Genomic DNA, 24,587 nt, shown 5'->3' with positions numbered 1-24,587 from the left:
TTTATTTGAGTTAAGGCCTCAGATGGCCATAGCTGAGTCCAAGCATCCCTTAAAAGTTAAAAAGTACCAAATGCATGTCACCACAGTTATGTGTGAGCATGGGCTGATTAGTCATTAGTCCATCAAGATGTCTTGTTTAGGGCTTCCCGGTGGTGCAGTGGTTGAGAGTCTGCCTGCCGATGCAGGGGACACGGGTTCGTGCCCCGGTCCGGGAAGATCCCACATGCTGCGGAGCGGCTGGGCCCGTGAGCCATGGCCACTGAGCCTGCGCGTCTGGAGCCTGTGCTCCGCAACGGGAGAGGCCACAACAGTGAGAGGCCTGCGTACCGCAAAAAAAAAAAGTCTTGTTTAAGAGGAAGGAATGGGCGATTTTAGGTGAGATGGTCCTGAAATAAGAACCAGGTGTCTGATAAAGTTCATCAATGGAAACCCGCAGAGATCACGGGCCTGGAGTGAGAAGAGGGACACCTGCCAAGTGGGTCGATGGTCTCACTCGGCCTGGTGATTAAGCTCGTGATCTATCGGATATGATATGCATGTTGACCTGAATTGAGTTGACTTAACGTGCTATGTACGATTGATAATGTATATGTTCTATGTAATATCAATAATACAATTACATGCTTATAAGCACGGGGTAAATGTATGATTATACATAAAATGTATTATGTATGATACGGCATGTATGTATGTATTGATGTGGTGATGCAGATATGCACGAAGTGCACACTAGTTTCTTGTAAAACGAGGTCATTTTAATACTGAAATAGTACTCAATTTTGTAAATGGCCCATGACAGAAGTTTCAGGGAATAGTGTAAGGAGCATTTCAGCTTTGGGTGCTGACGGTGGAGCTGGAGCTACTTCCTCGAGTCTCAGGGAGATGTGTTGTTCTCCTCTCTGGTTTGTAAGACCAGGATGATGTATCTTCTACAAAGACTCTTCATTTCAGGCGATTGTTTTCCGCAATACTGGTGACTGGCATTAGTGCTAGGATTAGAAAGAAGTATAAAATAGATGTTAGTTGTCCAGTGATAACGAAAGGATGCTCTACATGTTGTCCTCCAGTTCATGTTAGTGTTAATAGGTCTGCCACTAGGATTCAGAACAGGCATTGGCTAAGGGGTCAGAATATTATGCTTCATTGCTTGGATGTGTGGAGCATTGGGATAAATGCTAGGATTACGATAAAAAAGATTAGGGCTAGTATTCCTCCTAGTTTATTGGGGATTGATTGTAGGATTGTGTATGCAAATAGGAAGTACATTCTTGTTTAACGTGAGGTGGTATATTGAGAGGATTTGCTGGGGTGTAGTTGTCGGGGTCTCCTAGTAAGTAGGGTGAGAATAAGACTAATACTATCAATGCTAGAACTAGTAATAAAGCACCTAAAATGTCGTTAATTGTATAGTAGGGGTGAAATGGAATTTTGTCCATGTCAGATGGGATTCTTTTGGGGTTATTAGGTCCTGTTTCGTGAAGGAATAGTAGGTGGACGGCTGCTAGTGCTGTAGTGACGAATGGGAGAATAAAAGGGAGGGTGAAGAATTGTGTAGAGTTGCTTTGTCTACCAAGACGCAGCCTCAGATCCATTCGCCAAGGCTGTACCGATGTATGGGAATGCTGAGAGGAGGCTGGTAAGAACTGTTGCTGCTCAAAACGGTATTTGTCCTCAGGGTATACATAGCCTATGAATGCTGTGGCTGTCACTGTAAATAGGATAGTTCTGATCTTCCATGTTTCCAGAAAAGCACAGGACCCATAATATAGCCCACGTCCTACATGAATAAGTAGGCAAATGAAGAATACGGAAGCTCTGTTTGCATGTACATACCGAATGATTCTTCTCTGATTTACGGCAGATGGGTGTCACTGATCAGAAAGCAGGTATTGTGTCTGACGTTGTGATGTATTGCTAGGAACAAGCCTGTTAAGATTTGTAAAATCAAAGATACCCAACAGGGAGCCAGAATGTCATCATGATGAAATGTTTGATGAGGCTGGAATATCAATGAATGCACTGTTGATGATTTTTATTAATGGGTGTGATTTTCGGATGTTGGTCACTAGTGTTCTTATAGTTGAATAACAATGATGATTTTGCATGTCATTGGCCATGGTTAGATTCCACGTAAGAATAATGATACAACGTATTTATTTTGAGTCCTTTGTGATTTTATGGGGTTTTCTTCAAAACCTTCCCCTGTCTCTGGAGGGCTTGGACTGACTGGGTGGTGGTGCTGGTTGTGGGACTGTGTTGACTTTTGGTGGTTCATTTTTAGATTTAATGTTTTTTTCTTTTTTAAAAAAAGCAGGAAAGTAGGATGTATTGGTGCGCCCGAGTAAGGAGGGGACGGCGCCAAGGCCTTCCTGAGCGCAAGGCCCGCCACGTGTCCAGGGGCCGTGACTAGGGCTGTATTTTACCCCACAGCCATCCGGGATGAGCCACTTTTCTGTCACCATGTCATCAGATTCATCCGCAGTAAACTTAGTAAGTCCCCACTTCGTGGAGACGTAGATCTTCTGGAGGCCAGAGCACGTGTGTGGACTGGGCCCTGCAGAGGGCCTCAGTCACAAGCTCCTTGTCCCGCGCTTGGTGTGGACGTGCATGACGACTTGGCCATCGTGGACCCTGGCCACTGTGCTCTGGAGCTCTCCAAGGGCACCTCGCATCCCTGTCTGCAGCCTGGACTGGGGACAGCAGTCCAGTCACGAGTGTCCACTGGAAAGGGCTGAACCCAGCGTCCCTGAGGACAACCCGTACAGGCAACAGGCTGCACGTACCACCGAGGAGGTGCTCACTGGGCCCCCACGGGGAAAAGGGCACAGATGGCTTAACTGGCTGAAAATTAATGGTACTTTTGATTTATTTAGGGGGGATGTTGGTAGTGTTTGGTAATACGACAGCTATAGCTACTGAACAGTACCCAGAAGTGTGGGTTCTTAATAAGACTGTCTTGGGTATATTTCAGGCTTAATAATAGAGTTTTCAGTGGTGTTTTATGTTTTGAAAGATGAGGAGGTAGAAACTGTACTTCAGTTTAGTGGGCTAGGGGATTGAGTAATTTATGATACAGGTGGTGAGTCTGGTGTTTTAGGGAAGAGGCTGTGGGAATTGCGGCGTTGTACAGCTGTGCTTGTTGGCAGGCGATTGTTACTGGTTGATCACTGCTTATTGGTGTTGGGGTTATTATAGAGGTTGCTCCTAACTAGAATCGTGCTCAGGGCGAGGGTTGTGAGGAGTGAGAGGGGATAAAGCTTGATGAGGCCTTTTTGTTCTGATCCTTAGGTAGAGAATTTTATTTGAATGAGGGAGGTGGTTTTTGGTAAAATACTTTCTAGTCAAATTAAGTCTCGGAGAGAAGATGCTGATTTTTGGCTTGTTGACGGGTTCCAGGAGGGTGTTAGACGGTGTGTGAGAGTGGGAAAGTATCCTGAGGGGTTGGAAAACTTGAAGATGTCTGAGAAATACTTACATTTTAAGTTCTGAGAAGTAAGATTAAGTTCGAGGGCTAGAGTCAAGGCGAGGATAGTTACAGCAAGGGCAGCTGGTTTACGAAGTAGGGTGTAGGTGTTTGAGGGACTATTACTGGAGGAGTATTGTTGGAGATGATAAACCCCGCGAAATGCTCCCCGTTAATAAGCGTTTGATAGAATAGATTAGGAATGGGTTACTTTCACTCATGAAAGTTAAGGTGGGAAAGCGAGGTTGTCCGAATAATGCAAAGAAGATAATGAGTACTGTGAACAGCTGTGAGGGATGTGGTGATGAGGGTTATTAGCAGGGCTCAGCCGGTTGGTATAAGACGTATTAGCAGTCTTGATAATTAGGTCTTGAGAATAAAATCCAGTACAGAAAGGTATTCCTGTTAGGGCTAGGCTTCTGATAATGAGGGCTGTTGTAGTAAAGGGAATTGCTTTGAGTAGGCCCCCTATTTTTCGAATGTCTTGTTCATCGTTTAGGCTGTGAATAGTAGAGTAGACCCAGAGCATATAAATAATATGGCCTTAAAACAGGTGTGTGTGTGCAGATACGGAGGAATGCTAGATAAGGCTGGTTAATACTGGTTACCATTATGAGGCCTAACTGGCTTGAAGTGGAGAAAGTGCCAATTTTTTTAATATCCTTTTGGGTAAGAGTGCATATTGCTGTAAATGTGGTACTAGCCCCTAAGCATTGTGTTATTGTCTGAATAAGCTCATTCTTTTCTGTTAAAGGGGAGAAGAGGATGAGAAGGAAAATACCTGCTACAACTGTTGTGCTTGAGGGGAGAAAGGCTGAAACGGGTAGCACCTTCTATTGCCGAGGGAGTCAAGGGCGGAGGCCAAAATGGGGTGGATTTTCCAGCTGCAGCTAGTACAGGTCCTATTAAAGGTAGGTTTGAGTGCCTTAGGTCAAGTATGAAGATTTGTTGCAGATCTCACGCATGTAAATTAAACAGAAACCATGCTATTGATATAATAAATCCAGTGTCTCCAATACGGTTACACAGAATTGCTCGAAGAGCCGCTGTATTCGTGTCTGCTCGTCTGTACCATCATCCGATAAGCTTGTTAGTGTACAGAAATACAACAGGTTTCCGTATATTAATTTGGTATCCTGCAACCTTACCAAATTCATTGAGCTCTAGTAGTTTTCTAGTGGCGTCTTTAGGATTTTCTATGTGTGGTATCATGCCACCTGGAAACATGACAGTTTTATTTCTTCCCCAATTTGGATCCCCTTTATTGCTTTTTCTTTGATTGCTGTGGCTAGGACTTCTAAATAAAAGTGGCGAGAGAGGACATCCTTGTCTTGTTCCTGATCTTAGAAGAAATGTCTCAGCTTTTCACCATTGAGTATGTTAGCTGTGGGCTTATTTATATGGCCTTTATGTCAAGGTATGTTTCCTCTATACCCGCTTTGAGGTTTTATCATAAATGGCTATTGAGTTTTGTCAAAAGCTTTTTCTGCATCTATTGAGATAATAATATGGGTTTAATTCAATTTGTTAATGTGGTGTATCACATTGATTTGTGGATACTGAACCATCCTTATATCCCTGCTTGATCATGATGTACGATCCTTTTAATGTATTCCTGGATTCAGCTGCTCATTCACTGAGGATTTTTGCATGTATGTTCACCAGTGTTACTGGCCTGTAACTTTGTTTTTTCTTCGATTTGTCTGGTTTTGGTATCAGGGTGACGGTGGCCTCATAGAATGAGTTCAGAAGTGTTCCTTTGCAGTTTATTGGAATGATTTCAGAAGGGTAGGTATTAACTCTTCTCTGAAAGTCCAGTGGAATTCACGTGTGAAGCCATCTGGTCCTGGACTTCTGTTTGTTGGGAGTTTTTAAATTACTCATTCAGTTTCGCCACTGGTAATTGGTCTGTTCATGCTTTCTGTTTCTTCCTGGTTCAGTCTCAAGATTTTGTACATCTCTAAGAACTTGTCCATTCCTTCCAGTTTGCCCATTTCACTGTGTATAGTTGCTCATAGTAGTCTCCTTCTGATCCTTTGTATTTCTGTGGTGCCGGTTGTAACTTCTTTTTCACTTCTGATTTTTACTGATTGGGCCCTCTCCCTTTTTTTCTTGATTGAGTCTGGGTAAAGGTTTATCTATTTTGTTTCTCTCTTCAAAAAACCAGCTCTTCGTTTCATTGATCTTTCTGTTTTTTATTCTTTTTCATTTATATCTGCTCTGATCTTCAAGATTTCTTTCCTTCTGAATGTGGGTTTTGTTTATTCTTTTTCTAGTTCCTTTGGGTGTAAGGTTAGATTGTTACAGATTTTTCTTGATTCCTGAGGTAAACTTGTATCCCTAAAACTTCCTTCTTAGAACTGCCTTTGCTGTACCCCATAGATTTTTTGGAGCATTGTGTTTTTGTTTTCATTTGTCTCCGGGTATTTTTTTTATTTACTCTTTGACTTCTTCAGTGACCCACTGGTTGTTTAGTAGCGTATTATTCAGGCTCCATGCATTTGTGCTTTTTGCAGTTTTCTTGATTTCTAGTCTCATAGCATTGTGGTTGGAAAAGATCCTTGATATTATTTCAGTTTTCTTACTGAGGTTTGTATTGAGGCCTAGCATGTGATCTATACTGGAGAATGTTTCATGTGCACTTGAAAAGAATGTGTACAGTAAGTTCCCTACACATGAATGAGTTCTGTTCCGAGAGTGCGTTCGTAAGTCCAATTTGTTTGTAAGTCCAACAAAGTTAGCCTAGGTACCCAACTAACACAGTCAGCTATATAGTACTGTACTGTAATAGGTTTATAATACTTTTCACACAAATAATACATAAAACCAAACAAGATTTAAAATGTTTTAATTTTTAACAGTACAATACCTTGAAAAGTACAGTAGTACAGCACAACAGCTGGCACACGGGCTGGCATCAAGTGAACAGGTGAGAAGAGTTACTGACTGGAGGAGGGAGAGGAGGTGGGAGATGGTAGAGCTGAAGGATTGTCAGCAATAGGAGATGGAGGGCAAGCTGCCATTTCACTCACCCCTGACGTTGATGCCATATGTTCTGGTTCCTTGCTGGATTCAATTCTGTCTGCCCTCTTGAAAAAATGACCCAGTGATGTCTGGGTAGTAGCTCTTTTTTCCTCATCATAGATGACACGGTAGCATGGAATTACATTCTGAACAGCGGCTACAACCTTTGTCTACCATTCTGCATTCGGGTCCTGTGCCTCAAACACTAACAGTGCCTCCTCAAATAAAGCCCCCATGCCATTTCCTGCATCGTGAATCTCTTTGGTTCTTCACTTACTTCTTCTTCCTCTTGTTGCTCCACTCTCTCAATTGTTTTCACTTTTGTTTCAGTTGTTACCGCTTGGCGCTTCTTAGCAGTACCAGCTACATCACCACTGCTTTTACACTTGCTTCTGGCATCCTGGGCTTGAAATAAAGATACTGTACCTACTGTACTCTATGCTGTATAGTAAACTACACAAAAGCACAACCACTTGTAGAGGGTGCACGCATGTGACAATGTACGCCAGACGTGAACTAACTTATGTGGTTGGACATGCGAGTGTATGTTTGCATCTTTAAAAGTTCACATCTTGAAGGTTCATGTGTAGGAGACTTACTATATGCTGCTTTTGGGATATTCTAAATATGTACATATCAAGGCCATCTGAACTAATGTGTCGTTTAAGGCCAGTGTTTCCTTATTGAATTTTCTATCTGGATGATCTGTCCGCTGATTGTAAGTGGTGTTGAAAAGTCCCCCACTATTACTGTGCTGCTGTCAATCTCTCCCTTTATCTCAATACTTGCCTTATATATTTAGGTGTTCCTATGTTGGGTGCATATATATTTACAACAGTTGTATCTTCTTGGATTGACCCCTTGAGCATTATATAATGTCCTTCTTTGTTTCTTGTAACAGTCTTCGTTTTGAAGTCTCTCTTGTCTGATAAGTATTGCTACCTAAGCTTTGTTTAGATTTCCATGCACATGGAATACCACTTTCCATCCCCTCGCTTTCAGTCTGTATGTTTAGATCTGAAGTGAGTCTCTTGTAGGCAGCGTATATACAGGTTTTGCTTTTGTATCCATTTCAGCCACTCTGTCTTATTGGAGTATTTAGTCCATTTACATTAAAGTAACTATTGATATGTATGTACTTATTGCCATTTTGTTAATTGTTTTGGGGTTGTTTTTGTGGTTTTTAAAATTCCTTTTCTTTGTGATTTGATGACTATCTTTAGTGTTTAGATTTCCTCTGTTCTTTGTATCTTTGTGTAACATTATAGATTTAGGGTTTATCATTACCATGAGGTTATATATAGTAATATACACGTGTGATTACTTTAAGTTGCTGATCACTTAATTTTAGACGCATTTTATCAATCCTGCATTTTTACTCTCCTCATGATTACTATCTGTCTTACGTCTGTTTTGTAGATGATCACACTAAGTTGACTTTTAACTTTCTCACTTGCTTTGTACATGATTTAGTGCCTTTACTAAATATTCGCATTTACTGATGAGCTTTTTCCCTTTGTAATTTTCCTGTTTTTAGTTGTGGCCTTCTCTTTTTTTGCTTAGAGAAGTCCCATTAACATTTCTTGTAAAGCTGGTTTGGGGGTGCTGAACTTTTATCTTTTGCTCATCTGTAAATTTCTTGATCTCTCCATCAAATCAAAGTCTTGCCGGGCAGAGTATTCCTGGTTGTAGGTTTTTCCCTTTTATCACTTTACATATATTGTACTCCTCCCTTCTGGCCTGCAGAGTTTGTTGAAAAGTCAGCTGATAGCCTTACGGGAGTCCCCTTGTTACCTGTTGCTTTTCCTTTGCTGCTTTTAACGTTCGCTCCAATTTTTGCTATTTTACGTACAGTGTGTCTTGGTGTGATCCTCCTTCGGTTGGTCCTGTTTGGGACTCTCTGTGCTTCTAGGACCTGGATGTCTGTTTCCTCTCCCAGGTTACAGAAGTTTTCAGCTATTTCTTCAAAAGTGTTCTCCGCCCCTTTTTCTGTTCCCTTTCTAGGACCTTTGTATGTAAATATTAGTGCATCTGAGGTCCCAGGAGTCTCTTACACTGTCATTTCTTATTTTTTCTCTTTAGCATCAGTGGTTTCCACTACTGTCATGCAGCTTACTAATCCGTTCCTCTGTATCAGTCTGTTGATTTCTCCTACTGTGTTCATTTCACTTATTACACTATTCACCTCTGTTGGGTTTTTTATATTTTCTAACTCTTTAAAACTTGTAACTTCTTGCTCCGTTAATGCATTCTCCTCCCGAGTTCTTCCATCAGCTTTATGATCATTTATCCTTAGGTAGGTTGCTTATCTCCACTTCACTTAGGTTTTCTTCTGGGGTTTTATCTCATTCCTTCATTTGGAATCCGTTCCTCTGCCACTTCATCTTGCCTGAATCGCTGTACTTCTACGCATCTGGTGGTTGGTTATGTTTCCCGCCCTTGGAGAAGTGGCGCTCTGTAGGAGGCATCCTGTGTGCCCCAGAAGCACACTCTCCTCCTGTCGCCAGAGCTGTATGCTTTAGTGGTTCCCCCAGTGAGGGCTGCATAGGTCCTACTGCTGCGGTGGTCTGACTACTGAGGGTACCCTGGTAGGCGTGGCCAGCCCCCATCCATTTGGTTGCCAGTCCCTGCCTTGCACAGAGCTGCCGCATTCTGGTTGGTGGGGCCAGGTCACGAGGTGGCTGGCTGCAGAATCCCCAGGGGCACGCCGGGCTAGTGCTGGCTCACGGGTGGGCAGTGCCAGGTCCTGGGAGCTGGCTGCAGGGCCCAGGGGTTCAGTAGCTGGTGTCAGACTGCTCATGGGTGGGGTCCAGGGGTCCTGAAGCTTGTGTTGGCCTGCTGGTCAGCGGGCTGGGTCCTGTCACAGCAGGCTGCGGGGCTGCAGTTGTCCTGGGGCTGGTGTCCGCCCACTGGTAGGTGAGGGTGGCCTCAAGGTTGGACTAGGCTTGCTGGTGGGCAGGGCTGAGTCCCAGGATCTCTGACTGCAGGGCCTGGGGCTCCCTGGTCTAGTGCCTGTGCTCCGGTGTGTGGGGCAAGGTCCTGGGCCCTCTGGTGGGCAGGGCATGTCCAGGGGTGGCTGTGGGCTGGGGTTTCTCAAAGAAGCCTGTCTGCTGGGTGGGGCTGTGCCCCTGCCCGCTCACTGCGTAGCCTGAGGCATCCCAGTACTGGTGCCTAGAGGCTATTGGGCAGGGGTGGGGCTGGGTCCTGAGGCTGAGAAGCTAGAGGGAGGATTCCACAGTGCAGGTTGCCAGTGAGTGTCCATGTGGTACACTGGCCTCCCAAATGGTGGCTGCCAGTGTCTGTGTCCCCAGGGTGAGCCCCCAGCCTCTCCAGGAGGATGAGATGATCGGCAGGTGGGTGTGACCCAGGTTCCTTCAGATCGCTGCTGCTGCCCTGGGTTTTGGAGCTTGTGAGAGCCTGTGTGCATCCTTTAAGAGTGGAGTCTCTTCCCCACAGCCCTCGGGGTCTCCTGAAAACAAGCCCACTGGCCTCCAAAGCCACGTGGTCTAGGGACTTGTCTTCCTGGTGCAGCACCCTCAGCCTGGGGAGCCGATGTGGGGCCCAGGCCCCTTGCTCCTTGGGGAGCACCTCTGCAGTTGTAACTCTTCTCTCATTTGTGGGCCACCCACTCTGGGGTATGGGTCCTCTTTTTTCTATTGAAGTATAGTTGGTCTACAATATTGTTTCAAGTACACAGCATAGTGATTCAGATTCAGCGTTTCTACAGATTGTACTGTTACAAATTACAAGATAATGAGTGTAGTGCCCTGTGCTATACAGTAAATCCTCGTTGCTTATTTTTTTTTATCTGCTAGTTCGTATCTGTTACTCCCTTACCCCTAATGTGTCTCTCCCTGCTTCCATCTCCCCTTTGGTAACATAAGTTTGTCTTCTAGAAGTCTGTGAATCTGTTTGTTTTACATATACATTCATTTGTGTTTCTTAGATTCCACATGTGAGTGATACCATATAGTATTTGTCTTTCTCTGACTTATTTCTCTAAGTGTAATATTCTGTAAGTCCATCCATATTGCTACAAGTGGCGTTACTTCATTCTTTTTTATGGCTGAGTAATATTCCATTGTATATATGTACTACATCTTCTTTATCCATGTCTCTGTTGATGGACACTTAGGTTGCTTCCATGCCTTGGCTATTTACATATTGTAAATAGTGCAGCTGTGAACGTTGGGGTGCACGTATCTTTTCAAATTAGTGTTGTTTTTTTCCGGAAATATGCCCAGGAGTAGAACTGCTGGATCACGTGGCAGTTATATTTTTAGTTTTTTGAGGACCCTCTGTACTGTTCTCCATAGTGGCTGCACCAACTTACATTCCCATGAAAAGGGTACTTGGGCTCCCTTTTCTCTGTAACTTCTCCAACATGCATTATTTATAGACTTTTTGATGGTGGCCATTCTGACTGATTTGGGATAATACCTCATTGTAGTTTTGATTTGTATTTCTCTATTGATTAGCAAAGTTGAGCATCTCTTCATGGGCCCATTTGCCATCCATATGTCTTCTTTGGAAAAAATGTCTATTTGAGTCTTCTGCCCATTTTTTTGATTGGATTTATTTTTGGTATTGAGTTGTATGAGCTGTTGGTGTATTTTGGATATTCACCCTTTGTTGATGTGCATGATTTGCAAACAGTCCCTCCCATTCAGCAGGTTGTGTTTTTGTTTTGTTGATGGCTTACTTTGCTGTGCAAAATCTTTTATATTTAATTAGGTCTCATTTGTCTTTATTATTATTATTATGTGTTGTTGTTTTGCTTTAATTCTTTTGCCTTAGGTGACTGATTCAAGAAATAGTGCTACCATTTATGTCAGAGTGTTCCTATGTTCTCTTATGGTTTTGTCTTACTTTTAGGTCTTAAAACCATTTTGAGTTTAGATAATGTTCCCTCACACCACATATAAAAATAATCTTTCTGGGGAGTTCCGGGAAGATGGCGGAAGAGTAAGATGCGGAGATCACCTTCCTCCCCACAGATACACCAGAAATACATCTACGCGTGGAACAACTCCTACGGAGCACCTACTGAACGCTGGCAGAAGACCTCAGACCTCCCAAAAGGCAAGGAACCCCCCACGTACCTGGTTAGGGCAAAAGAAAAAACTAAACAGAGACAAAAGGATAGGGACGGGTCCTGCACTAGCGGGAGAGAGCTGTGAAGGAGGAAAAGTGTCCACACACTAGGAAGCCCCTTCGCGGGTGGAGACTTCGGGAGGCGGAGTGGGGGAGCTTGGGAGCCGCGGAGGAGAGCACAGCAACAGGGGTGCGGAGGGCAAAGCGGACAGATTCCAGCGCAGAGGATCGGGCCGACCGGAACTCACCAGCCGAGAGGCTTTTCTGCTCGCCCGCCGGGGCGGGCGGGACTGGGAGCTGAGGCTCCGGCTTTTGTCGGAGCGCCGGGAGAGGACTGAGGTTGGCGGCGTGAACACAGCCTGCAGGGCGTTAGTGCACCGCGGCTAGCCGGGAGAGAGTCCGGGGAAAAGTCTGGACCTGCCGAAGAGGCAAGAGACTTTTACGTCCCTCTTTGTTTCCTGGTGCACGAGGAGAGGGGATTAAGAACGCTGCTTGAGAGAGCTCCAGGGACGGGCGCGAGCCGCGGCTAAAAGTGCGGAGCCCAGAGACAGACATGAGACGCTAAGGCCGCTGCTGCCGCCACCGGGAGGCCTGTGTGCGAACACAGGTCACTAGCCACACGCCCTTCCGGGGAGCCTGTGCAGCCTGCCACTGCCAGGGTCCCGGGATCCAGGGACAACTCGCCCGGGAGATCGCACGGCGCGCCTCAGGCTGCAACGTCACGCCGGCCTCTGCCGCTGCAGGCCCACCCCACACTCCGTGACCCTCCCTACCCCCCGGCCTGAGTGAGCCAGAGCCTCCGAATCAGCGGCTCCTTTAACCCCGTCCTGTCTGAGCAAAGAACAGACGCCCTCCGGCGACCTACACGCACAGGCGGGGCCAAGTCCAAAGCTGAGCCCCTGGGAGCTGTGAGAACAAAGAAGAGAAAGGGAAATCTCTCCCAGCAGCCTCAGAAGCAGCGGATTAAAGCTCCACAATCAACTTGATATACCCTGCATCTGTGGAATACCTGAATAGTCAACGAATCATCCCAAATTAAGGAGCCCTGTGGATGAAAGGCTCTTGGTGCTGCAGCCAGGAGTCAGTGCTGTGCCTCTGAGGTGGGAGAGCCAACTTCAGGACACTGGTCCACAAGAGGCCTCCCAGCTGCACATAATATCAAACAGCAATAATCTCCCAGAGATCTCCATCTCAACGCCAGCACCCAGCTTCACTCAACGACCAGCAAGCTACAGTGCTGGACATCCTATGCCAAACAACTAGCAAGACACGAACACAACCCCACCCATTAGCAGAGAGGCTGCCCAAAATCATAATAGTCTACAGACACCCCAAAACACACCACCAGACGTGGACCTGCCCACCAGAAAGACAAGATCCAGCCTCATCCACCAGAACACAGGCACTAGTACCCTCCACCAGGAAGCCGACACAACCCACTGAACCAACCTTAGCCACTGGGGACAGACACAAAAAACAACAGGAACTACGAACCTTCAGCCTGCAAAAAAGGAGACCCCAAACACAGTAAGATAAGCAAAATGAAAAGACAGAAAAACACACAGAAGATGAAGGAGCAAGATAAAAACCCACCAGACCTAACAAATGAAGAGGAAATAGGCAGTCTACCGGAAAAAGAATTCAGAATAATGATAGTAAGGTTGATCCGAAATCTTGGAGATAGAATGGACAATAGAATGGACAAAATGCAAGAATCAGTTAACAAGGACCTAGAAGAACTAAAGATGAAACAGGCAACGATGAACAACACAATAAATGAAATTAAAAGTACTCTAGATGGGATCAATAGCAGAATAACTGAGGCAGAAGAACGGATAAGTGACCTGGAAGATAAAATAGTGGAAATAACTACTGCAGAGCAGAATAAAGAAAAAAGAATGAAAAGAACTGAGGACAGTCTCAGAGACCTCTGGGACAACATTAAACGCACCAACATTCGAATTATAGGGGTTCCAGAAGAAGAAGAGAAAAAGAAAGGGACTGAGAAAATATTTGAAGAGATTATAGTTGAAAACTTCCCTAATATGGGAAAGGAAATAGTTAATCAAGTCCAGGAAGCACAGAGAGTCCCATACAGGATAAATCCAAGGAGAAATACGCCAAGACACATATTAATCAAACTGTCAAAAATTAAATACAAAGAAAACATATTAAAAGCAGCAAGGGAAAAACAACAAATAACACACAAGGGAATCCCCATAAGGTTAACAGCTGATCTTTCAGCAGAAACTCTGCAAGCCAGAAGGGAGTGGCAGGACATATTGAAAGTGTTGAAGGAGAAAAACCTGCAACCAAGATTACTCTACCCAGCAAGGATCTCATTCAGATTTGATGGAGAAATTAAAACCTTTACAGACAAGCAAAAGCTGAGAGAGTTCAGCACCACCAAACCAGCTCTACAACAACTGCTAAAGGAACTTCTCTAGGCAAGAAACACAAAAGAAGGAAAAGACCTACAATAACAAACCCCAAACAATTAAGAAAATGGGAATGGGAACACACATATCGATAATTACCTTAAATGTAAATGGACTAAATGCTCCCACCAAAAGACACAGATTGGCTGAATGGATACAAAAACAAGACCCATATATTTGCTGTCTACAAGAGACCCACTTCAGACCTAGAGACACATACAGACTGAAAGTAAGGGGATGGAAAAAGGTATTTCATGCAAATGGAAACCAAAAGAAAGCTGGAGTAGCAATTCTCATATAAGTTATATATATATATATATATATATATATATATATGTAGTTTGCTTGAGTGCAGTGTTTTTTGTTTTCTGTACTGAATTCATTAGCATGGGTCGGTATAAAATTTAGCATAGGTCAATATGTAATTTGTAAACTAATAAGGTCTTAAAAGTGAGGAATTAAGTCTTTTAAATTTAATTATTTATTGTAAAGAGCAGAATAGCATACATAAACAGGTGCCTAAGGAAAACTTGTATTCTAATATGGAACTCTCATGAACACGTTTTTTTTTTTTTTTTTCTTCTAATGGTATGATAGTAGGCCATTTGATTATTTTTATGGCTTTAACTTTACAACAATGAAATATTCGTAAATTTTAAAAAGTATTTTTCTTTATTTGATGCGGGTGGGATACTGGAGAAATGAAAGGTCAAACATCTATTGAGGAATCCATACTTGTCTATATATTGTGTACTTTTATTTCAAGAACTGATTTAAAATTCCTAAAAGGATGCTATAATAAGTTATTATGCCATTTTACAGACTGAATTAAGTGAATTTCAGGGAGGTATGAAACTTGCCTAAGGCTATCCAGCTACCAAGCGGTAGAAGTGAGAATTAAATCCAGGTATACCTATTAAAAAAAAAAAAAAAAAAAAGAAGGCGAGGGCAGCACCAGGGTATGGGGTTGTTAGTTTTATAGGGGTGAGTAATTTCATACGCTGATGAGTGGGAGGAGTATTCCAGCTATTTTGGGGAAGGGGTGGGGATTTCTAGGAATTGAGCCACCGCCCACTTTTTGACCTTTATGGTCATCCTTGGAACTGTCGTGGCACCTGTGGGTGTGTCGCTTAGCTTGCTGATGTGTTACAATGAGTGTATACTGAGGCTCAAGGTCTAGTGGAAGTAGACTAGTCCGCCATCTTGGACCTATTTTGTTCTAATCAGTTTATGTTGTGTCCTCGGGCTATGTAATTCTTTTAAAGGTTGTGCCCTGCCCCCTTTCCTCCTGTTTCATATTGAATATATAATATTTACCAGAGTATGTTTTAATAATTAATACATGATATATTGTATAATTAATTTATATATCATATATAATGATATCTATAGGTATTTGTTCTAATAAGTCATTAAAAATAAATGAATATTCAAAAAAAAAAAAAAGAATGCTTAAGACAGGAATAAAGACACAGACCTACTAGAGAATGGACTTGAGGATATGGGGAGTGGGTAGGGTAAGCTGTGACAAAGCGCGAGAGAGGCATGGACATATATACACTACCAAACGTAAAATAGATAGCTAGTGGGAAGCAGCCGCATAGCACAGGGAGATCAGCTTGGTGCTTTGTAACCGCCTGGAGGGGTGGGATAGGGAGGGTGGGAGGGAGGGAGATGCAAGAGGGAAGAGATATGAGAACATATGTATATGTATAACTGATTCACTTTGTTATGAAGCAGAAACTAACACACCATTGTAAAGCAATTATACTCCAATAAAGATGTAATAAAAAAAAATAATAAAATAAAATTAGATTTGGGGGATAGCTGTGACACTTTGTAAGTATCCTAAAAGCCATTAAATTGTACTCTGAAAAAAAAAAAAAATCTTTCTTTTACATGTGGCTGTCCAGCTTTCCCAGAACCACTTGTTGAAAGAGATGATCTTTTCCCCATCATATATTCTTGTCTCCTTTGTAGATTCATTGACTGTAGGGGCATGGGTTTATTTCTGGGTTCTCTGTGACATTGCTCTGTTTTTCTGCTGCTACAACACTGCTTTGACTACTGTAGCTTTGTAGTATAGTCTGAAGCCTGGGAGGGTCATGCCTCCAGCTTTGCTCTTTTTTCTAAGATTGCTTTGGCAATTCATAGTCTTTTGTAGTTCCGTACAAATTTTTGGATTATTCCAGTTCTGTGAAAAAATCTCCTTAGTATTTTGATAGGGATTGAGTTAAATGTGTAGATTGCTTTGGGTTTTATGGCCATCTTAATATTCTTCCAATCCAAGAGCATGGGGTATCTTTCCATTTCTTTTATCAATGTTTTATATAGTTTTCAGCATATAGGCTTTTCACCTCCTTGGTTAAGTTTATTCAGCTAGGGTTTTTTTTTTTTTAGTGTGACTTTTAAATGGGATTAAAAAAATATCCCTTTCTGATATTTCATTATTAGTGTATAGAAATGCAATGTATTTCTTTATATTAACAAGCTTGCTGAATTCATTAGTTCTCATAGTTTTTAGGTGGAGAAACTTTAGGGTTCTTGATACACAGTATCATGTCATCTGTAAATAGGGACAGTTGTACCTCTTTGCTTCCAATCTGGATACCCTTTATTTCTTTTTCATATCTGATTTGCTGCGCCTAGGACTTCCAATATTATGTTGAATAGAGGTGGTGAGAGTAGGCATCCTTGTCTTGTTCCTGAATTTAGCAGTAAGGCTTTCAGCTTTTCACCATTGAGTATTATATTGGCTGTGGGCTTGCTTTAATGACTTTTATTAGTGTTGAGACATGTTCCCTCTCCACTTTGGTAAGAGTTTTTATCATGTTGAATTTTATCAAATGCTTTTTCTGAAAATACTGAAACGACCATGTGGTTTGTCTTTCCTTTTGTTAGTGTGGAGTATCACACTGGTGTTTTTGTTTTCGTTTCACATATGTTGAACCATCCTTGCAACCCTGGAATGAATCCAAATTGAGAATGGTATATGACCCTTTTTATATATTGTTGGATTTTGTGTGCTAACGTTTTGATGAGGAGTTTTGCATCTTTGTTCATGAAAGATATTGGCCAGTAATTTTCTTCTTTTGTAGTGTCTTTGTCTGGTTTTGGTATCAGGATGATGGTGGCTTCATAGAATGATTTTGGCAGTGTTCCCCCTTCAATTATTTGGAAGAGTTTCGGAAGGATAGATAGAAGTTCTTTGTATGCTAGGTAGCATTCCCCTGTGAAACAGTCCACTTTTGTTTGCTGGAAGTTTTAATTTATTTATTTTTATTACAGATTCAATTTCACTTCCAGTGATCAGTTCAAATGGTCTACTTCTTGACTTAGTCTTCAGTCTGTAGATTTCTAGAAATTTGTCCATTTCTTCTAGGTTGTCCAATTTGTTGACACATAACTAGTCATAGTAATGTGATTTTCTTTTATATTTCTGTGGTGTCAGTTATTGATCCTTTCTTATTTTGTTTACTTGGTCCTCTCTTTTCTTCTTGGTAAGTCTGGCTAAAGGTTTATCAATTTTATCCTTTCAAATAGGTCTTTGTTTCATTAATCTTTTATTTCCCCTCTGATCTTTATTTCCTTCCTTCTGTTCACATTGGGCTTGTTCTTTTCCTAATTCTTTTAGGTGGTAGGTTAAGTTGTTTGAGATTTTTCTTGTTTCTTGGAGGCCTATATTGCTAAGAACTTCCCTCTTATATCTACTTTTCCTTCATCCTATAGATTTTGTAGAGTTATTTATTTATTTTTGTGGTACACGGGCTTCTCACTGCTGTGGCCTCTCCCGTTGCGGAGCACAGGCTCTGGACGTGCAGGCTTAGCAGCCATGGCTCACGGGCCCAGCCGCTCCGCGGCATGTGGGATCTTCCCAGACTGGGGCACGAACCCGTGTCCCCTGCATTGGCAGGCGGACTCTCAACCACTGTGCCACCAGGGAAGCCCTGTAGAGTTATGTTTTTATTTTCATTTGTCTTCAGGTATTTTATTTCCTCTTTGATGTCATTGTTAACCCATTGATATTTTTTTTAGAGGCATGTTTAGTCTCCACATGTTTGTTCTTTTCCCATTTTTTCTTCAGTTGATGTAATAGTGGGAAAAACGCTTGACATTATTTCTATCCTCTTATATTTGTTGAGGCTTATTTTGTCATGTGGTAAGTGCTCTATCCTTGAGAATGATCCATGTGCACTTCAACAAGGATTTGTGGGACTTCCCTGGTGGCACAGTGGTTAAGAATCCACCTGCCAATGCTGGGGACACAGGTTTGATCCCTTGTCCGGGAAGATCCCACATGCCATGGAGCAGCTAAGCCTGTGTGCCACACCTACTGAGCCTGCGTCTAGAGCCGGCGAGCCACAACTACTGAGCCTGCGTGCCTACAGCCTGTGCTCTGCAAAAAGAGAAGCCACTGTAATGAGAAGCCCGCGCACCACAATGAAGAGTAGCCCCCGGTGGCCGCAACTAGAGAAAGCCTGGGCACACCAACAAAGACCCAATGCACACAAAAAATAAATTAATTAAACAAATTAGTTAATTAAGAAAAGGATTTGTATTCTGCTTTGTTAGATGTAATATCCTATGGATATCATTTAAGTCCAACTGATCTGTTCTGTCATTTAAGACTACGATTGCCTTCTTGATTTTTTTTTTGGTCTTACCTGCCCACTGATGTCACTGGGGTGTTAGTCTACTCCTGTTGTCAATTTCTCCCTTCATGTCTGTCAGTATTTGCTTTATATAGATTAGGTGATCCTATATTGGGTGTGTATTTGTTAACAAATATTCTCTTCTTGCATTGATCCCTTTATCATTATATAATGCTCTTCTGTGTCTCTTTTCATCCTTTGTTTTAATGACTGTTTTGCCTGATAGGAGTATTGCTACTCTTGTTTCTTCTTTGTTTGCGTGAAATCTTTTTCTGTCCCCTCACTTTTAGTCTCTGTGCATTGCATCTTTCACCCTGAAGTGAGTCTCTCGTAGACAGCATATTGAAGAGCTTTGTTTTCTTAATCCAGGCAGCCACCTATGTCTTTTTTATTTACAAAGCTATATTTTGAGCCACTAAAGAAAAAAGATACTTATTTAATGACACTAAATAAATCAATGTACATAAATGACTAAACTCCACAACTACTTACAACATTAAAATATAAATTGCTAATTGTAAGTAACAGCAGAATGTGTTGAATAATGTTAATTTCAAATGTGCATGTATTACGTACTATTTCACATGGGAATGACTTTACCTGTAACTAAAATATTGCTACTGAAGGTAAAACAACATAATTATCTAAACTTATAAGCAAAAAGGATAAAACAATATCAAAGGAAGGAGTAAATAATAATTTGGTTTGGGGGCATTTGTTTTTTTTTTTTGTTTTTTTTGGCGGTACGCGGGCCTCTCACTGTTCTGGCCTCTCCCGTTGCAGAGCACAGGCTCTGGACGCGCAGGCTCAGCGGCCATGGCTCACGGGCCCAGCCGCTCCGTGGCATGTGGGATCTTCCCGGACCGGGGCACGAACCCGTGTCCCCTGCATCGGCAGGCGGACTCTAAACCACCGCGCCAACCAGGGAAGCCTGGGGGGCATTTGTTTTTAATTTAAATTTTATTTTATATTCAGGTATAGTTGATTTACAATGTTGGCTTGCTTTCAGGTGTACAGCAAAGCAGTTCAGTTATACATATATCCATTCTTCTTCAGATTCTTTTCCCATATAGGTTATTACAGAATACTGAGTACAGTTCCCTGTGCTATACGGTAGGTCCTCATTGATTATCTATTTTAATTATAGTGGTGTGTGTATGTTAATCCCAAACTCCTGGTTTATCCCTCACCCCTCCACTTTTTCCCTTTGGTAATCATAAGTTTGTATTCAAAGTCTGTGGGACTGTTTTTGTTTTGTAAATAAATTCATTTGAATCATCTTTTTAGATTACACATATAAGTGATATCATATGAGATTTGTCTGACTTCACTTAGTATGTCAAGCTCTAGGTCCATCCATTTTGCTGTAAATGGCATTGTTTCATTTTTTTATGGATGAGTAATATTCCATTGTATATATGTACCACATCTTTTTTATCCATTGCTCTGTTGATGGGACACTGAGGTTGCTTCCATGTCTTGGCTAGTGTAAACAGTGCTGCAGTGAACACTGGGGTGCATGTATCTCTTTGAATGATCGTTTTCATTGGATATATCCCTAGAAGTGGGACTGCTGGATCATATGGTAGTTCTCTCTTTAGTTTTTTCAAGAAACCTCTATAGTGTTTTCCATAGTGGCTGCACCAAATGAATTACATTCTCACCAACAGTGTAGGAAGTTCCCTTTTCCCCCACCCGCTTCAGCGTTTATTGTTCATAGACTTTTTGATGATGGCCATTCTGACCAGTGTGAGGTGATACCTCGTTGTAAGTTTTTTTTTTTTTTTAGATTGGGTTATAGTTGTTTTACAACGTTGTGTTAGTTTCTGCTGTACAGCTAAGTGGAGTTCCCTGTGCTATACAGCAGGATCTCATTAGTTATCTGTTTTATACATATTAGTGTATATATGTCAATCCCAGTCTCTCAATTCATTCCACCCATCCTTTACCCCCTTGGTGTCCATCTGTTTGTTCTCTACATCTGTGTCTCTATTTCTGCCTTGCAAACTGGTTCATCTGTACCATTTGTTTTTCTCTTTCTTACTTCACTCTGTATGACACTCTAGGTCCATCCACATCTGCTGGGTCATATGGTAATTCTGTTTTTAGTTTAAGGAACCTCTGTACTGTTCTCCATAGTGACTGTATCAATTTACATTACCACCAACAGTACAAGAGGGTTCCCTTCACTCCACAGCCTCTCCAGCATTTATTGTTTGTAAATTTTTGATGGTGCCCATTCTGACTGGTGTGAGGTGTATCTCATTGTAGTTTCGATTTGCACTTCTCTAATAATTAGTGATGGTGAACTTTTTTTCATGTGCTTTTTGGCCATCTGTATGTCTTCTTTAGAGAAATGTCTATTTTGATCTTCCATCCATTTTTTTATTGGCTTGTTTTTTTGATATTGAGCTGCATGAGCTGTTTATGTATTTTGGAGATTACTCCCTTGTCAGTTGCTTTATTTGCAAATATTTTCTCCCATTCTGAGGGTTGTCTTTTGGTTTTGTTTATGGTTTCCTGTGCAAAAGCTTTTAAGTTTAATTAGGTCCCATTTATTTACTCTTGTTTTTATTTCCATTACTCTAGGAGGTGGATAGAAAAAGATCTTGCTGTAATTTATGTCAAAGGTTGTTCTTCCTGTGTTTTCCTCTAAGAGTTTTATAGTGTCCGGTCTTTAGGTCTCTAATCCATTTTGAGTTTATTTTTGTGTATGGTGTTAGGGAGTGTTCAAATTCATTCTTTTACATGTAGCTGTCCAGTTTTCCCACCACCACTTATTGAAGACACTGTCTTTTCTCCATTGTATATCCATGCCTCCTTTGTCATAGATTAGTTGACCATAAGTGTGTGGGTTTATCTCTCGGTTTTCTATCCTGTTCCATTGATCTGTATTTCTGTTTTTGTGCCAGTACCATATTGTCTTGATTACTGTAGCTTTGTAGTATAGTCTGAAGTCAGGAGTCTTGATTCCTCCAGCTCTGTTTTTTCCCCTCAAGACTGTTTCGGCTATTAGGGGTCTTTTGTGTATCCATACAAATATTAAGATTTTTTTGTTCTAGTTCTGTAAAAAATGCCATTGGCAATTTGATTGCATTAAATCTGTAGATTGCTTTGGGTAGTATAGTCATTTTCACAGTATTAATTGTTCCAGTCCAAGAACATGGTATATCTCTGTATCATCTTGAATATTTTTCATCAGTGTCTTATATTTTCTGCATATAGGTCTTTTGTCTCCCTAAGTAGGTTTATTCCTAGGTATTTTATTCTCTTTGTTGCAGTGGTAAATGGGAGTGTTTCCTTAATTTCTCTTTCAGATTTTTCATCATTAGTGTATAGGAATGCAAGAGATTTCTGTGCATTAATTGTGTATCCTGCAGCTTCACCAAATTCATTGACTAGCTCTAGTAGTTTTCTGGTGGCATCTTTAGGATTCTCTATGTATCATGTCATTGGCAAACAGTGACAGTTTTACTTCTTCTTTTCCAATTTGGATTCCTTTTATTTCTTCTCTGCTGTGGTTAGGACTTCCAAAAGTATGTTGAATAATAGTGGTGAGAGTGGACATCCTTGTCTTGTTCCAGATCGTAGAGGAAATGGTTTCAGTTTTTTACCATTAAGAATGATGTTTGCTGTGGGTTTGTCATATATGGCCTTTATTATGTTGAGGTAGGTTCCCTCTGTGCCCACTTTCTGGAGAGTTTTTATCATAAATGGGTGTTGAATTTTGTCAAAAGCTTCTTCTGCATCTATTGAGATGATCATATGGTTTTTATGCTTCAATTTGTTAATATGGTGTATCACATTGATTGATTAGCATGTATTGAAGAACCTTGCATCGCTGGGATAAATCCCACTTGATCCTGGTGTACGATCCTTTTAATGTGTTGTTGGATTCTGTTTGCTAGTATTTTGTTGAGAGTTTTTGCATCTATATTCATCAGGGATATTGGTCTGTAATTTTCTTTTTTTGTAGTATCTTTGTCTGGTTTTGGTATCAGGGTGATGGTGGCCTCATAGAATGAGTTTGGGAGTGTTCCTTCCTCTGCAATTTTTTGGAAGAGTTTGAGAAAGATGGGTGTTAGCTCTTCTCTAAATGTTTGATAGAATTCACCTGTGAAGCCATTTGGTCCTGAACTTTTGTTTGTTGGAAGATTTTTAATCACAGTTTCAATTTCATTATTTGTGATTGGTCTGTTCATATTTTCTATTTCTTCCTGGTTCAGTCTTGGAAGGTTATACCTTTCTTAAAAATTTGTCCATTTCTTGCAGGTTGTCCATTTTATTGGCATAGAGCTGCTTCTAGTAGTCTCTTAGGATGCTTTGTATTCCTGCGATGTCTGTTGTAACTTCTTTTTCATTTCTAATTTTATTGAGTCCACTCCCTTTTGATGAGTCTGGCTAATGGTTTATCAATTTTGTTTATCTTCTCAAAGAACCAGATTTTAGTTGTATTGATCTTTGCTATTGTTTTCTTTGTTTTTATTTCATTTATTTCTGCTGTGATCTTTATGATTCCTTTCCTTCTGCTAACTTTGGGTTTTGTTTGTTCTTCTTTCTCTAGTTCCTTGAGGTGTAAGGTTAGATTGTTTGATTTTTCTTGAGGTGGGCTTGTATTGCTATAAACTTCCCTCTTAGAACTGCTTTTGCTGCATCCCATAGGTTGTTTTTTTTTTTTTTTTTTTTTTTGCGGTATGCGGGTCTCTGGCTGTTGTGGCCTCTCCCGTTGTGGAGCACAGGCTCCGGACGCGCAGGCTCAGCGGCCATGGCTCACAGGACTAGCCGCTCCGCGGCATGTGGGATCTTCCCAGACCGGGGCACGAACCTGTGTGCCCTGCATCAGCAGGCGGACTCTCAACCACTGCGCCACCAGGGAAGTCCTGCATCCCACAGGTTTTGGATCATTGTGTTTTCATTGTCATTTGTCTCTAGGTATTTTTTGATTTCCTCTTTGATTTCTTCAGTGATCTCTTGGTTATTTAGTAACGCATTATTTCCCCTGTAATTGATTTCTCATCTCATAGTGTTGTGGTCAGAAAAGATGCTTCATATGACTTCAGTTTTCTTAAATTTACTGAGGCTTGATTTGTGACCCAAGATGTGATCTATCCTGGAAAATGTTCTGTGTGCACTTGAGAAGAAAGTGTAATCTGCTGTTTTTGGATGGAATGTCCTATAAATATCAGTTAAATCTATCTCGTCTATTGTGTCATTTAAAGCTTGTGTTTCCTTATTAATTTTCTGTTTGGATGATCTGTCTGTTGGTGTAAGTGAGGTGTTAAAGTCCCCCACTATTACTGTGTTGCTGTCGATTTCCTCTTTTAGAGCTGTTAGCAGTTGCCTTATGTATTGAGGTGCTCTTGCGTTGGGTGCATATATATTTATGATTGCTATATCTTCTTGGATCGATCCCGTGATCATTATGTAGTCCTTCCTTGTCTCTTGTAACCTTCTTTATTTTAAAGTCTATTTTATCTGATATAAATATTGCTACTCCAGCTTTCTTTGGATTTCCATTTGCATGGAATATCTTTTTCCTTCCCCTCACTTTGAGTCTGTATGTGTCCCTAGGTCTGAAGTGGGTCTCTTGTAGAGAGCATGTATATGGATCTTGTTTTTGTATCTTTCAGCGAGCCTGTGTCTTTGGGTTGGAGCATTTAATCCATTCACGTTTAAGGTAATTATCAATATGTATGTTCCTGTTACCATTTTCTTAATTGTTTTCGGTTTGTTTTTGTAGGTCCTTTTCTTCTCTTGTGTTTCCCATTTAGAGAAGTTCCTTTACCATTTGTTGTAGAGCTGGTTTGGTGGTGCTGAATTCTCTTAGCTTTTGCTTGTCTGTAAAGCTTTTGATTTCTCCATCGAATCTGAATGAGATCCTTGCTGGGTAGAGTTACCTTGGTTGTAGTTTCTTCT

At 41.5% G+C, this 24,587-nt stretch overlaps 1 protein-coding gene and 1 pseudogene across 36 annotated transcripts in view; both read right to left on the bottom strand.

Moving 5' to 3' along the window:
- Positions 1-336: 336 nt before the first annotated feature.
- Positions 337-24,587, bottom strand: part of CLN8 (CLN8 transmembrane ER and ERGIC protein) — a 66,304-nt gene continuing 42,053 nt past the window's right edge. For 14 of the 36 annotated variants that reach the window (XR_007474600.1, XR_007474596.1, XR_007474601.1 and 11 more), the window contains 2 exons: positions 4,245-4,365; positions 342-989 (listed from right to left, as the gene is read on the bottom strand). The gene's annotated coding sequence lies outside the window, so the exon portion shown is untranslated. Of the gene's footprint in view, positions 990-4,244; positions 4,366-24,587 lie in introns of all 36 variants that reach the window. The other 22 variants (XR_007474603.1, XR_007474605.1, XR_007474604.1 and 19 more) reach the window with 8 other exon arrangements.
- LOC117197430 (uncharacterized) lies at positions 2,730-2,847 on the bottom strand (annotated as a pseudogene).

The sequence above is a fragment of the Orcinus orca genome, chromosome 21 (assembly GCF_937001465.1).
Source record: "Orcinus orca chromosome 21, mOrcOrc1.1, whole genome shotgun sequence".
In the NCBI taxonomy this organism is placed as follows: Eukaryota; Metazoa; Chordata; class Mammalia; order Artiodactyla; family Delphinidae; genus Orcinus; species Orcinus orca.
Note: the sequence above shows the minus strand (reverse complement) of the source record. Positions and strands in the feature narration are given on the sequence as shown.